At 39.9% G+C, this 14,088-nt stretch overlaps 1 pseudogene; it reads right to left on the reverse strand.

Moving 5' to 3' along the window:
- Positions 1-9,662: 9,662 nt before the first annotated feature.
- On the reverse strand, positions 9,663-10,014 carry LOC149309471 (elongin-B pseudogene; annotated as a pseudogene).
- Positions 10,015-14,088: the final 4,074 nt, after the last annotated feature.

A 14,088-nucleotide genomic window follows, 5' to 3' on the forward strand; every position in this document is an offset into this window, starting at 1 on the left:
ACATGTTTAATTGATAGAAAATCCAGTGATTACAACACCACATATTCCCAGGTAAATTTACACGCAGGGATGCAGCCTAGTCAGCACACACACACACGCACACACAAACACTGATGTAATGATTCATGAATTTTCATTCTTAATGGTGAATCTAATCAGGAGTGTAGCAATGGGAGTGGGAAAAGGAGAGCAATGTCTCACAAATAATAATTCTGCCCCCCAATGAATTCCCCCCCCCAAAAAAAAAAATTCTAGCACTCCAACTGAGCCTTTAGAAATATAGCTTAGACATCCAAAGAAAAGTATATGGTAGAATTTTGCAAAACCACAGCACGAACACTTCACAAACTTATTAAAGACTTTCCAGCTTTGTATGTTGCAGGACTCACCTTTGTTGCACCTTCAGTTATGTATGATAATTCATTCTCAGCTTTGACGCATGTATTGCACAAACAAATTTAATAAGCTTGACTTTTAAATATGTTTAAAACAACGTATTTGAAAAAAATTGCAAGTGGCCAGTTCCTCGGCAGGTTTTCAAAGAAATCATAGCCTATTAGATTTTATGGATTTCAGAGAAACAAGTCATGCCAGACTAATCTGATCTTTTTATATATATATATATAAAATTACCAGCTTGTTAGATGAAGGGAATGCTGTGGATATAGTATATCAGTAAGGCCTTTGACAAGGTTCCCCATGACATCCTTGAAAACAAGCTGGTAAACTTGGGCTAGACAAAGTAACTGTTACATGGATTTGTGATTGGTTGACTGGCTGAACCCAAAGGGTGCTCAGCAATGGCTCCTTTTCATCCTGAACAGAAGTGACCAGTGAGGTGCCACAGAGTTCTGTCTTGAATCCAGTGCTATTCAATATCTTTATCAATGACTTGGATGAAGGAATAGAGGGCATACTTATCAAATTTGCAGATGACACCAAATTAGGAGGAGTAGCTAATACTCCAGAGGACAGGATCAACATTCAAAATGACTTGAACAGACTAGAAAGCTGGGCCAAAGCTAACAAAATGAAATTCAAGACAGAGAAATGTAAGGTACTGCACTTAGGGTGGCAAAATGAAATGCACAAATATAGGATGGGGGACACTTGGCTGAATGAGACTACATTTGAAAGGGATCTAGGAGTCCAAGTAGACCACAAGTTGAACATGAGTCAACAGTGCGATGCAGCAGCTAAAAAGGCCAATGCGATTTTAGGCTGCATCAATAGAAGTATAGAGTCACTGTATGGTGTCTAGATCAAGGGAAGTAATAGTGTCACTGTATTCTGCTTTGGTCAGGCTTCACCTGGAATACTGTGTCCAGTTCTGGGCACCACAATTCAAAAAGGAGGTTGAGAAACTGGAGCATGTCCAAAGGAGGGGAACTAAAATGGTGAAGGGTCTGGAAGCCATGCCCTATGAGGAACGACTTAGGGAGGTGAGGATGTTTAGCCTGGAGAAGAGAAGGTTAAGAGATGATATGATAGCCCTGTTGAAATATTTGAAGGGATGTCACACTTGAGGAGGGAGCAAGGTTGTTTTCTGCTGCTCCAGAGAACAGGACCCAGAACAATGGATGCAAGCTACAGGAAAAGAGATTCCACCTCAACATTAGGAGGAATTTCCTGACAGTAAGGGCTGTTTGAACACACTTCCTCGGAGAGTGGTGGAGTCTCCCTCCATGGAGGTCTTTAAACAGAAGCTGGATGGCCATCTGTCAGGGATTCTTTGATTGTAGCTATGTTTCCATAACTACATCTGATGATTGCAAGATCTTTGCGTATATTTTTATTTGATATGATTTTTGGAACCTTGACACTTGACAGCATACTTACTAATTAAAATGCATTAACTCTTAGCATTTGTCCTTACGTATGATAATCTTGTCTCATAGAAACCTTTTTTCTAATGACTGATGCCCAAATCCTTCTCCCGTCACCACTTTTTCTCTTTGCTTCCAGTGCAAATCGGCTCACTACACCCCTGGCCATCAGTATTACTATCTGAGTGTCTTTGTATGAGCCCAGGATAAGAATAAGCAATCCAAAGTTTGACATTTCAGGAATGAAAGAACAAAACTCCAGTCAGTTTTATTAATGCATTTCTTTTTATTGTAAGTTTTTATTTCTTTTCTTCTGTTGTACACTGCTTCAAAATCTTTGATGCCTAGCGATTTATAAAGTCAGTCGGTAACTCACTCAGGTAGTTTCCATAACTGGAAAACAGATTCACTCATTCGAAGCCATTCTGAGGCAAATCATATCATGTTGCATGCATGCACACACAAAGACACACACAGCAGGAGATAGGAGACAGTCTGATCTCTCCAGCAACCTTCATGTAAGTCTTCAAATTTTCTCCCCAGGCTCGCCTTAGAAAGTTCTTTCTCTACTTCCACCCACTCACAAATCTCTTGTTCTCTCTCAATTGATCTATAAGTCAACTGTCTCCTCCCTCACAATCTTGTTTAAGTTGCTGCTCTGTTGGCAATGGGCAATGGAACAGAGGCATGGAAATAAGTCTCTTTCCCCTGCCCCCTCCCCCCAGCATCTGCTGCTTGGAATTGAAATCGGAAATAAAACTTGTGAAATGAATACAGGAGAATGCAGTCCCCTTACTTCTACTGCCTCATCAGCATCAGTAGAAACAGCAAAAAGGTATGGATGGCGGATGCATGAAGGAAGTAGGTTGAGAGCTGTGGTGAGTAGGAACAGGCACTAATATCAGAGACAGCAAAAAACTCAGGAGTAACAATTGCTTCCCAGTTGAGATGAACATTTCAAGTCACTGCGGTTCATATTCTGAGCAAAGGAATTGCAAAATTAATCAGCATCTCTTCTTTATTCCACCTGAGATATATTACAATTGGGTTGCAGGAGGAGGCACATTGTAGAAAAGACATTTATTCTCATGTAAGAGGGAAAGAAGAATGCCAGCTCCCCAAGGTTTTGTTGGTATTATTCATATTCCAAAGAATCATGAGCCAGAAAGAATCCCCTAAATTTTCCTCCTATGAAATATCATTATTACTCAGATCTGTTTCCTGACTGACATGTTGGATTTGTTGTTGTTAGCTACTCTTGAGCTCACCTCAATTCATGGTGACCCTTTGGATGAGACATCTCCAAGCCCCACTATCCACCACTGCTCTGCTTAGATCTTGTAAATCCAGGCCTGTGACCTCCTTGATCGAGAGTATCCATCTGGCATGTGGCCTTCCTCTCTTTCTGCTGACTTCAAACTTTCCTAGCATTATTGTCTTTTCTAGTGATTCATGTCTTCTCAGGAAGTGACCAAACTATGACAGCCTCATTTTAATCATCTTGGGTTCCAGGGAGAGTTCAGGCTTTATGTGTTCAAGTACCCATTTGTTTGTCTTTTTGGCTGTCCAAGGTATTCTCAGTACCCTTCTCCAGCACCACATATCAGATGAGTCGATTTTCTTTTTATCTGCTTTCTTTACTGTCCAGCTCTCACATCCATACATGGTGATAGGGAATAGAATGGATTGGATGATTCTATCTTTAGTGCTCAGTTATATAGCTTTACTCTTTAGGATCTTGTCTAGTTCTTTCATTGCTGCTCTTCCCATTCCTAGTCTTTTTAATTCTTGATTGTAGTGTCCTTTCTGATTAACGTTTCATCCAGGGTATGGGAAATTTTTTTGACTATTTCCATTTCCTCATTGTCTAGGTTGAATTTATGTAGATCCTCTGTGGTGATTATTTTGGGGGTTTTTTACGTTCAGCAACAATTTCTTCCTTGACCTTCCTTTGTAATTGTTCCATCCAATCTTTATCCCTTCTTCTTCTGAACCTGCTCTTCATATGACATCTTCTGCATACAAGTTGAACAAGTATGATGATAATGTTAATGTATATTTAAGGTAAAAATGTTCAGATGTGACAATGTCTGCAGAAGTCTAAATTGGCTACAGCTGGAGGCCAGAGCCACAGAGGGATGTTCAAGGTCAACTGAACAAGACTAAATGTAAATATGATATATCTTCAGTCTGAACAGGGATTGGTTTCTATGTTGCATAGCATCTTGTATAGAAGGAGGTTGGACTTAGTAGTCACATCGTCGGAATATTGTATATAAGAAAACAAACACTGTTCTGGTGAATTGTGGGAGTCTGAGAGTTGAAGATAGTGTGGTGTGACAGTAAGAGTTTTTGTATAGTAGTGACTAGCTCGTGTTATTTAGAAACAAGTAATAAAGCCCTCTAAGTAGTGAACCTGCTGGAGTGTGATTCTTTAATTAAACAGCTGTTTCACTAGACATTGTTCCAGCAAGCTGAAAGCCTGTTTTGGAGTTTCACTTTCTTCCTGAGTAGGAGAGGAGCTGGCATCTTCTTCCAGTTGGCACCAGACTGGGACCACAAGCAAGGTTCATCATCCAAAATATCAACAAATGGTAGCAGAGGATGGTTCCCAAACTGGTTCCCTCGGTGCTTGCCAAATTGGTTGCCTGGATTTGTTCCTGATCCAGAGAGCATGTGCTGTGGAGTTTTCTTCCAGATGTAAGTCTGCTTTATTGTTGTTGTTTATCTGACCGGTGCCGGAAGGCAAAAGGGAAGATAACAGTGGTTGTTGGAAATACTGCTGGGAGTCTTTGCTGTTTTTTACTGTTTGCTTTGAGCCATGGAGGCAGCTAGATATCCCAAATTATCCACCACCAATTACACCGCTTGGGCTGTGTACACAGATGCACTGCTGGTCCATGATGGTCTTTGGCGTGTGGTGCATGGTGGACTTACTGAAGGTACAATTGATGAGGATTCAAGGGCACGAGCTACTATCTTACTGACTCTTGAGGCAAACCAGATTAACTATGTCAGAGAAACGAGAACAGCAAAGGCTGTTTGGGATGCTTTGAAAGGTGTGCATCAGAATAGCACTGCCTTGTCCTGAATGATCTGGTGCAGGAGGCTTTATGCAAATATTCACTGAAGATGCCAGCCACAGATGCTGGCGAAACATCAGGAAGAAAATTTTCTAGAACATGGCCACATAGCCCAAAAAACCCACAAAAAACCATGTTTCTTACACTGTCTGAAAATTTTGTTGAAATATTGTGCAGATCATCTTTTGGTATGGTGACTGTTTTTGCATCTTCTTCAGCTTTATTCTAATTTTTGATGTAAGTAGTTCATGAGCAATATCATAGTCCACACGTGGTCTAGATTTGGCTGCAAGAATAGAGCTTCTCCATATTCTTCTTCCAATTATATTTTCTATCTGATTTTTGTATTGACCATCTAGTGGTGTTCATCTGTATAGTCTCCTTTCTGGTTGCATGAAGCAGGTATTTGCAATGAATTTTTGTCCTTGCAAAATTCTATCAAGTCACTCTCCTGCTTCATTTCTTATGCCGAGTCCGGATCTGCCTAATATTTTTGATTCATTTTTGCTGTCTACTGTAGCATTATAGTCACCTAGGATTACTTTGAAGTCCTGTGTTGGTGTGTTGTTAATTTCTCCCTGGATTCCTTCATAGAATCTTTTGATTTCTTCTTTGTATGTCTCTGTGGTTAGTGTGTATACTTGGATTGTGGTAATATTTAAGGTTTTTCTTCAAGCCTTATTGGCATGATTCACTCTGATTTTGCATTGTATCCTTTGACTACTTTTGCTATATCTCTCCTTAGTATTAATGCTACCCCGTTTCTTCATGTCTTTTCATTTCATGAATAGAACACTGGGTAGCTATCTGAATTAAAGTGACCCATTCCCTCCATTTGTGCTTGCTCACTCCTAGTATTGCTATTCTTATGCATTCCATTTCTATTTTTACCATGTCCAGCTTCCCCTGGTTCATGCTTGTCACATTCCATGTTCCTGTAATACATGTAGTGCAGCTTTGGACAAGCTTTGCCTTGTTGCACATGCCTGCTTGATGAACTTGTCTGCTGTTTGGCTCTCCATCTTTGAATTTATATTTGCCTTTGATCTGTTCTCTGTTCTGATCACCCAATGTTGCTCCTTTTTATCTCTGTTTGTGTACTAGTCTTTTCTTTTGTTTCACTGGGCTATCTCATCACAGGGTTTTCTTTTGCCTCCCTTGGTGAGATCTTACATGAGTGTCACCCACCACTACTGCTGCTGCCCAGCAGCTGTTTGTCCCTCTATTCCATGTACTCCATTGTTTTGTCTGAGATCTTTCCCCTTCCAGACCCCTCAACTCACCCTTTCTTTATGTTTTTCAGATCCTTCAGTTACTACCAGTCCATTTGTCCTTTTGACCTTGCCCCTTGTTCTTCCTCCCCTCAATGATGATCCCACCCCCACCCACCCCAAAAAAGCTCATCTTCTGCTCTCTCTCCTGAGACTGAGATCAAAAAGATTGGGCAGCAGTTCTATAAAGCTACTAGCTGCTAGCTTCACCCCCAAGGACTCAGCCCCCTCAGACCATGTGATCAGGGAGAGCACATGGCCCAAATCAAACAAAATCTCACAGTCAAGCCTTTAAAAGAAGCAGTGAGAGAGTCAAGGATGACACCATCAAAAGCTCACCTTCTGCTCTAATTTGTCATTAAAATGTATATATATATATATATATATATATATATGTACAAAAATGCATACATTAGGGAAACATGTACTTTGGGGGAGGGAACCCACACAAATTTATTCGTGGGAAGAAAATGTCTCCCAACCTGATAGGGAACCTGGCTCAAAAATGATACAAGAAATTTTCACATCTCTAGATGAAGCCTGTGGTCATGACCTAGCTTCCGCTTGCTTTGGCTGGCTTCCAAGAGATGGGCATGAGCTCTAATGGGGCTGAGCAGTGAAGAGAATGGCCCACTGCTAGCTGTACAGGGAGAAAGATCATTTTATTGCTCTATTCTGACACAATCAGCACAAGAAACCTCTTCAGTAGGAATTGGGCCAGAACCTGTGACTGTTTAGAACCTTTCTTTTTCTAATTAGAGTTTGTGTAGACTGATAGTTACATTTGCTTGCCAATGCCTACAGAGGTTTTTCCGGCACAAATGGTAACTTGACGGACTCAAGACTTGCTTTCTGAAAGTCATTCTATGTAGGAGCTAAATAAGGTTATGACTGTCTGGATTTTGTTTAGGAACAGATATTTTGATAAATTGCTTGTGTGTTTCTTTTATTGACCAGAAGAGTTGCCTGGCAGTCAATCAGATGTATGATAAGCAAGTCACTCAGGAGTTCCAGAATAATGTAAATGGTACAAATTCCATTCACTAATTTTGAGATCAGCCTCTTTTTCATCGATAACAAATACTGTGAATTAAATAAGACAAGTCTGCCTAAGGCAGTATGGGGGGTTTATTTTTTGTTTTTTACATACAGTAAAGTGGTTTGAAATCCTTATTGACAAATTTATAGCAGAGCGTGTACTAATACTTTTAGAATTGAACTAGTCACAGTACTTATTACCCTGATTCCTAACATGTAGAATAATAGAACCATAGAGATGGAAGAGAAAACAAGGGCCCTCTAATATAACCCCTTGTCATGTTCAGTCAAAACACCCCTGACAGATGGCCATCCACACACTGTTTAAAAACCTCCAAAGAAGGAGACTCCACTCCACTCCAGGCCAGTGTGTTCCACTGTCAATCAGCTCTTACTGTCAGGAGGTTTTTCCTAATGTTAGGTGGAATATCTTTCTCTGTAGCTTGAATCCATTGCTCCAAGTCCTAGTCTCTGGAGCAGCAGAAAACAAGCTTGCTCCATCATAAATATGACATCCCTTTAAAGATTTACAAACAGCTATCATGTCACCTCTTAACCTTATCTTCCCCAGGCTAAACATACCCAGCTCCTTAAGCTGCTCCTCATAGGGTAAAGTTCAGTTTCCAGACTTTGCATTACTTTAGGCACCCTTCTCTCGACACACTCCAACTTCTCAATATTCCTCTTGAATTTGGTGCCAAGAAATGGACACAGTATTCCAGATGAGGCCTGACCAAAGCAGAATAGAATGGTACTACTAATTCCCTCAGTCTAGACACTATATGCCTATAAATGCAGCCTGTGATCATATCGGCTTTTTCAGCTGCAGCATCAAACTGTTGACTCATATTCAGCTTGTGGTCAACTAAGACTCCCAGATCCCTTTCACATGTACTGTTATCAAATCAGATGTCATCTATCCTATATCTGAACCTTTAATTTTTTCTGCCTAAGTATAGGACCTTACATTGTTCCCTGTTGAAATCTTAGGACATTACTACATGTGGTTTTTAAACCACAATTTCACTGGGAAAGAAGTGGCCTTAACGATACTCATTGTATGACAACATCTCCCACCCATAGCTGTGGCATCCTTGATCTGTTCTTTTTCATTCATGGGGGAAACCTTTGAATGACCTTCCAGTCGCTCAAGTTTCCATGTGTGAAATGTTGCTTCCAGTGTGGTTGCATGATTGCCAGCCATTAGGTTTTAGTGTCCCTTTCTCCCACTGTCCCCCTCCCCCTCAATATTCTGAAGTGCCCCGATTATCTTTCTTTATTTTTCTTCTTCCTTTCTTTTTTTTTAACTTTTAAAAACTTCATCACAGAAAAGTTCCAGAATAACTCAGGAAAAAAGGGGGGGAAACCCACCCTAAAGTCATGCTGGGTAGGGCATAATGCAGTGAGATGGGGTTAAAGGAGAGGTCAGGAAAAGTCAGGAATACTAAAAGAGAAGAGAGTTCAGGATACATGGGAGTTTCTCAAAAGAGAAATACTGACGGCACAATTTCAAGCTGTTCCAACAAGGAGGAAAAATTGGAGGTATCTCAAGAAACCAGGAGGGATGATTCAACTTTCAACTGATCTAAGAAAGGGGGGGGGGGTTCACCAAAGAGGAATTCATCCAAAACACAAGCATATGGAGGGGTAAAGTCAGAAAAGCTAAAGCACAGAATAAGCTCAGCCTTGCTAGAGAGGTTAAGAACAATAACAAGGGCTTTTTTGGGTATGTTCACAGCAAGAAGAAGGAAATGGCAGGGCCACTACATGGAGAAGATGTTGAAATGCTAACAGGGGAAAGAGAAAAGGCAGAATTACTCAACACTTTCTTTGCCTCAGTCTTTTCACCAAAAGAAAAGGGTGCTCAAACTGAGGAAAATGGAGCAGAGGACACAACAAGTGAGATACAGCACAGAATAAGTAGAGATAGTTCAGGAGTAGCTGGTTAAACTAAATGCATTTAAATCTCCAGGACAAGATGAAGTACATCAAGGGATATTAAAAGAAGTGGCAAATGTAATCTCAGAGCCATTGGTAATAATCTTTGAGAACTCCTGGAGAATAGGAGAAGTCCCAGCAGAGTGGAGGAGGGCAAACATTGTTCCCATCTTCAAAAAAAGGGAAAAAAGAGGGTCCTAACAATTATCAACCTTGTTCCCGCTACGTTTAAATTAGGATCAGGATCCGGTTTAACAAAATAGCTGAACCTTTATTGTTTTCAAAACCAAAGTGAAAACAGAGCTCTGCTTGATGAGTGGGGATGGGCTTGGGGGGGGGGTCTAGTCTTGTGTAGAAGAGGATGGAGGGGAAAGGGACCATGGACTGGTGGGAAGGAATAGTGTCATGTCTCTCTCTCCTCACTGAAGGACAGAAGAAGGGTGCATGAGGGAAAGGAGGAGAGGTCCACCGCAGGTTGTGCAGCTCACTCTGCTGCCCTTGGTGTCTCACTGCACTGCTTGCTCATTTGCACTGCTGCTGGAATCCTGGGGCTTCATCACATCTGGGAGCTCTGGGGGGCTGGAGAAGGGATCAGTGTGGAGGGGCTCAAAGGCATCTTCACTGCCTCTGAAGGCCAAGCCAACTGTTGTTGGGGCCTGGAGTCATGCTCTCTGACTAGTGAAGCCAACTAGAGAGTTTTGGTGTCATAAAACAGCTGGTCTACCTTGTACAATCTCTATTCTTCTGGGGAGGGGGTGTCTTAAGAATCCCCTCAACAACTCTTTTCAGCTCATACACTGTTCTGGACTCCTTGGCATCTGTGAAGATCATCGTCTTGTGGTGTCAAATCATTAGAAAGATGTTAGAAAAAACCATGGAGATCGAGAGAGAGGGGACGGACACCTCCAAGCAAGATTTCTTCACCATCTTGGGAAGGGCATGCTAAAATCCAGCCACACTGAGCATTCAGGAATTTGTTTTGATTAAAATAAAAATATGTGCATTTTTCTCCATTTTTTATATGCTCTTTTCCTGACTTCCACATTTTTAAACACAATTCTATGATATATGCAATTTTGTTTACCAACATGTCTATTTATAATTCATTTTTTTTCTTTTTCTCATATTAAACTTTTAAATGCAAATGTGCACGAACATGGTTTTCAGTTATATACTATAATATAATATCTCAACATAACAAAGCAGAAAAATAGACAGAAGGAAAGAAAAAGCAACCATGTTAATAATATGTTTCAATAAAAATTGACCAAGTCTTCAAATATAAGTTAATTTGTAGGTTTTGTCTGCACATCATTTCTTTCAAATGTGGCAGACATTGTTAGAAATTCTATTCATTTCATTGCAGGTGGAGGAAAGTTATCTTTCTAATACTGAACTATCAATCTTTGAGCAGTCACAAGGGTGTGAAAAATCCATTTCCTCTGATCCTTTGTTAGTTTTCAAGAGACAGGTAAATAATTCAAAAGAACATTTCAAAGTATGTTTTATGTTTTAAATTCTACATTGTTTAATTGTATTTTAGGGGTGGGTGGGTTGAGGGTTCTGATTGTATATTTTTAATCTTGTAAGCCACCTCGATTGCATTTTGTAGAGAGGTGGGATATAAATAAAATCTATTATTATTATTATTATTATTATTATTATTATTATTACATGCAGATCTATAAATATTAAAGAACTTTCCATTACCAAGTTTATCCATCTAATTACTTCTACCTTAAATGATGCAACTATGGGATAGCTTCAAAACGTATATGCTAAAGAGGCATTAGCCTCCTTTTTCCTGATTTAGATAACCCTTTTCATGCCATTTTTGAGTGAAGAACTGCAACATAAAATTTGAAGATGGGTACAGCCTGAAGCATAATTTGCACATTATTTGTCAAGGAATTGTGTCTCCACACAAAAATGCCGTCTAAACAAAATACTTCACCTCTCTTAACAACATCAGCTGGAAAGGGCCAGAAGCTGCATGCTAACATCAAGTCCAGCATAATCATAGCCTGGAGAAGAGAAGGTTAAGAGGTGATATGATAGCCCTCTTTAAATATTTGAAGGGATGTCATATTGAGAAGCGAGCAAGCTTGTTTTCTGTTTTTCCAGAGAACAGGACCAAGAACAATGGATGAAAGCTCCAGGAAAAGAGATTCCACCTCAACATTAGGAGGAACTTCCTGACAGTAAGGGCTGTTAGACAGTGGAACACACTCCCTCAGAGTGTAGTGGAGTCTCCTTCCTCAGAGGTCTTTAAACAGAGGCTGGATGGCCATCTGTCGGGGATGCTTTGATTAAGAGTTCCTGCATGGCAGGGTATTGGACTGGATGGCCCTTGTGGTCTCTTCCAATTCTACGATTCTATGATTACATGAAGGGATTATTGTGTGTATCCTGTAAAGACAGGTGTAGTTTGTGGAATCTCTTTTCCTTTACCTTGCCTCCATTATCCTGGGTCCTATTCTATGGAGCAGCAGAAAACAAGCTTGCTTCATCCTCTATGATATCATCCCTTAACCATTTCTTCTCCAGGCTAATCACACCCAGTTCCCTAAGTCTCTCCTCATCTCTGGAAAAGAATTCTGTGCTGTTCTGTTAGTGGAGAATGTGCAAAATGGCACATTCACCCAGAGCTGGGGACAGCTCTTTGAAGTTTCTACCAGGAGTAGGTACCAGGAGGTACAACTGTGTCTACGTGCAGAAAACTGCCAACCAGGAAGACAAAAACCACGGCTGAGTCTGGAAGTAGTTCACAATTGCTGAGATTCTTCCAAAGAGACTTTTAATCTTAGTTGCAGCAAATATTTACAATCACGGTACAGCAATATTTACACAAACCAGCATAATGCTCCGCCATCAACTGACATCCACACCACCACATTGTATACTGGAGCATTCATCCTTATATACATAAATTCAGCTAGGATTCTGATTCAAGCCCTTGTTAGTGTTTCATCAGCTTCCTGTCATGTAGCCACAGTGACAGTGCAGTTTGGAACTGCTATGACTCATCTCCATGCTTATGTTGCATCAGCTTCCTCTGAATCAGCATTTCCTCTTTAACCCATTGCATGCACCTGAGACATTTTATGCAATCTGGGGCAAAAATATACCAACACAACATTGCATGTGTCATAACACCTTCAGATCTCTAGAGGAAAATTTATAATCTTTATCCACTTTAAATTGGTGTTCCCTGGGCAAAAGATTTTAATTTTACTCTTAACTTCAAGGAGTTCTTAATATTCCTTTGGAAAAAATGTTCATTTATTAATTAACATAGCTTTCATGGGACCTCACTTGTAATAGTTCTCAGCTGGCCTCAGTGACATAATGATTCCGCCAAATTTGAACGAGTCTGTGATGTTTATCACACTATACTCTTATAGTGCTACTATTCCACTTTGACTGCTCTAGCTGCCTCCTGTTGCATTCTGGTATTGGCAGTTTTAAGGAGGGTATTTAGAATTCTCAGGCAGAGAACTTCTCTGCCTGAGAATTCTAAATACCCCTCCTTAAAACTGCAAATCCCAGAATGCAACAGGAGGCAGCTAGAGCAGTCAAAGTGGAATAGTAGCACTATAAGAGTATAGTGTGATAAACATCTATGACATTCTAAGATCTTCGTGTGGGATCCCTCACTGGATCAATCCAGTAGTTCATCCAGGGGGAGGAAGGTTCAGCTGCCAGGGGAAAAGTCAACACAGGGGGGAAAAAGATGGAAGGACAAAGAGTGGCATAAAACAGCCATGGGAATGATTAATACCAAAGTTAACTTTCACCTCAACAAAAAGGTTCATGAAGACCAAAATGTTAGATACATCACTAATATCTATTATTCTCTAAATAGGGTGAAATGTATGTTGATCCAAGCAGAAAAGAGATGTATTCCTTCACAGGGATATATGAGAAATTTACTCATCAGAGATTTTTATAGATTTATCTGTATCTGTATCTGTATATGACTAGATATGGAAACAAGTGTGATTTGTGGTCAGGAATTCATATATTTCGATCTGACAATGCATTCTAAGAAAGAGAAATATATGTTTGACCACATGCTCACAAAGGCAGAAAAACATGTTATTCTTTCTTGAAATGTACACAAACCCCTGTTAGGCTATGAGGACAAGAATCTATTTAGAAAATATGTACACAAATATATACAGATTTTTTTTCTGTAAAAAATGATCTATACAAAACTGGTATATAATGGGTTCAAGGAGAAAAGGGAAGAAATAAATAGAAATAAACTCAATAGACTTGCTATCCCTAAACCTTTGCCTCTGGAAATATAGCCTGCAGTTCTTAAAGGAATTATTGTGCCTTAGAGCACAATTCCAGGGCAAATACTCTTGAGTACTGCACCCCAAATTTCTTCCGGGGTAATGCAACAGAAGTAAATGAATTGTATTTAATTATTTAAAGAATTAATTTTGAAACCCTCTGCTTAGTGTTTATCTTCTTTGAAGCAAGGTATGCGCTGACTTCTGAAATATCATCAAAGCTATCAATTTTTTTTTATGCAACAAAATACAGAGTTTCCAGATGGTGTAAAAGAAAACTGCAAATTTGAACTGAATTACTGAGACACCTTTCAAAGTGAAGTCCTTTTTGTTGATCAAAACCAGCTCAGGAATACTGTCTTGGAGTGCATCAAAAGTTTCCCTAGGGGAGAAATGTAAATTGTGAAAATGTGAAGCGCACTAAATTTAAAGAACATGAAGGAGATCTACCTATCATATGAATACAGAAGTACAGAATTCTTTCATTCTGCATCTACATATGATTTCTTTCAGGTTCTGTTCTTCCAGTTTTATAAGAGTGATGGCTGATCTGTCCTTGTATCTCACTGAGATATACTTAACCCAACTTCTTCCTTGGCTCACTCCCTCTTCTAAAAACATGTAAACTTTA

The sequence above is a fragment of the Sceloporus occidentalis genome, unplaced genomic scaffold (genome assembly GCF_023333645.1).
Source record: "Sceloporus occidentalis isolate IW3139 unplaced genomic scaffold, rSceOcc1.0.p SCAF_7, whole genome shotgun sequence".
In the NCBI taxonomy this organism is placed as follows: domain Eukaryota; kingdom Metazoa; phylum Chordata; class Lepidosauria; order Squamata; family Phrynosomatidae; genus Sceloporus; species Sceloporus occidentalis.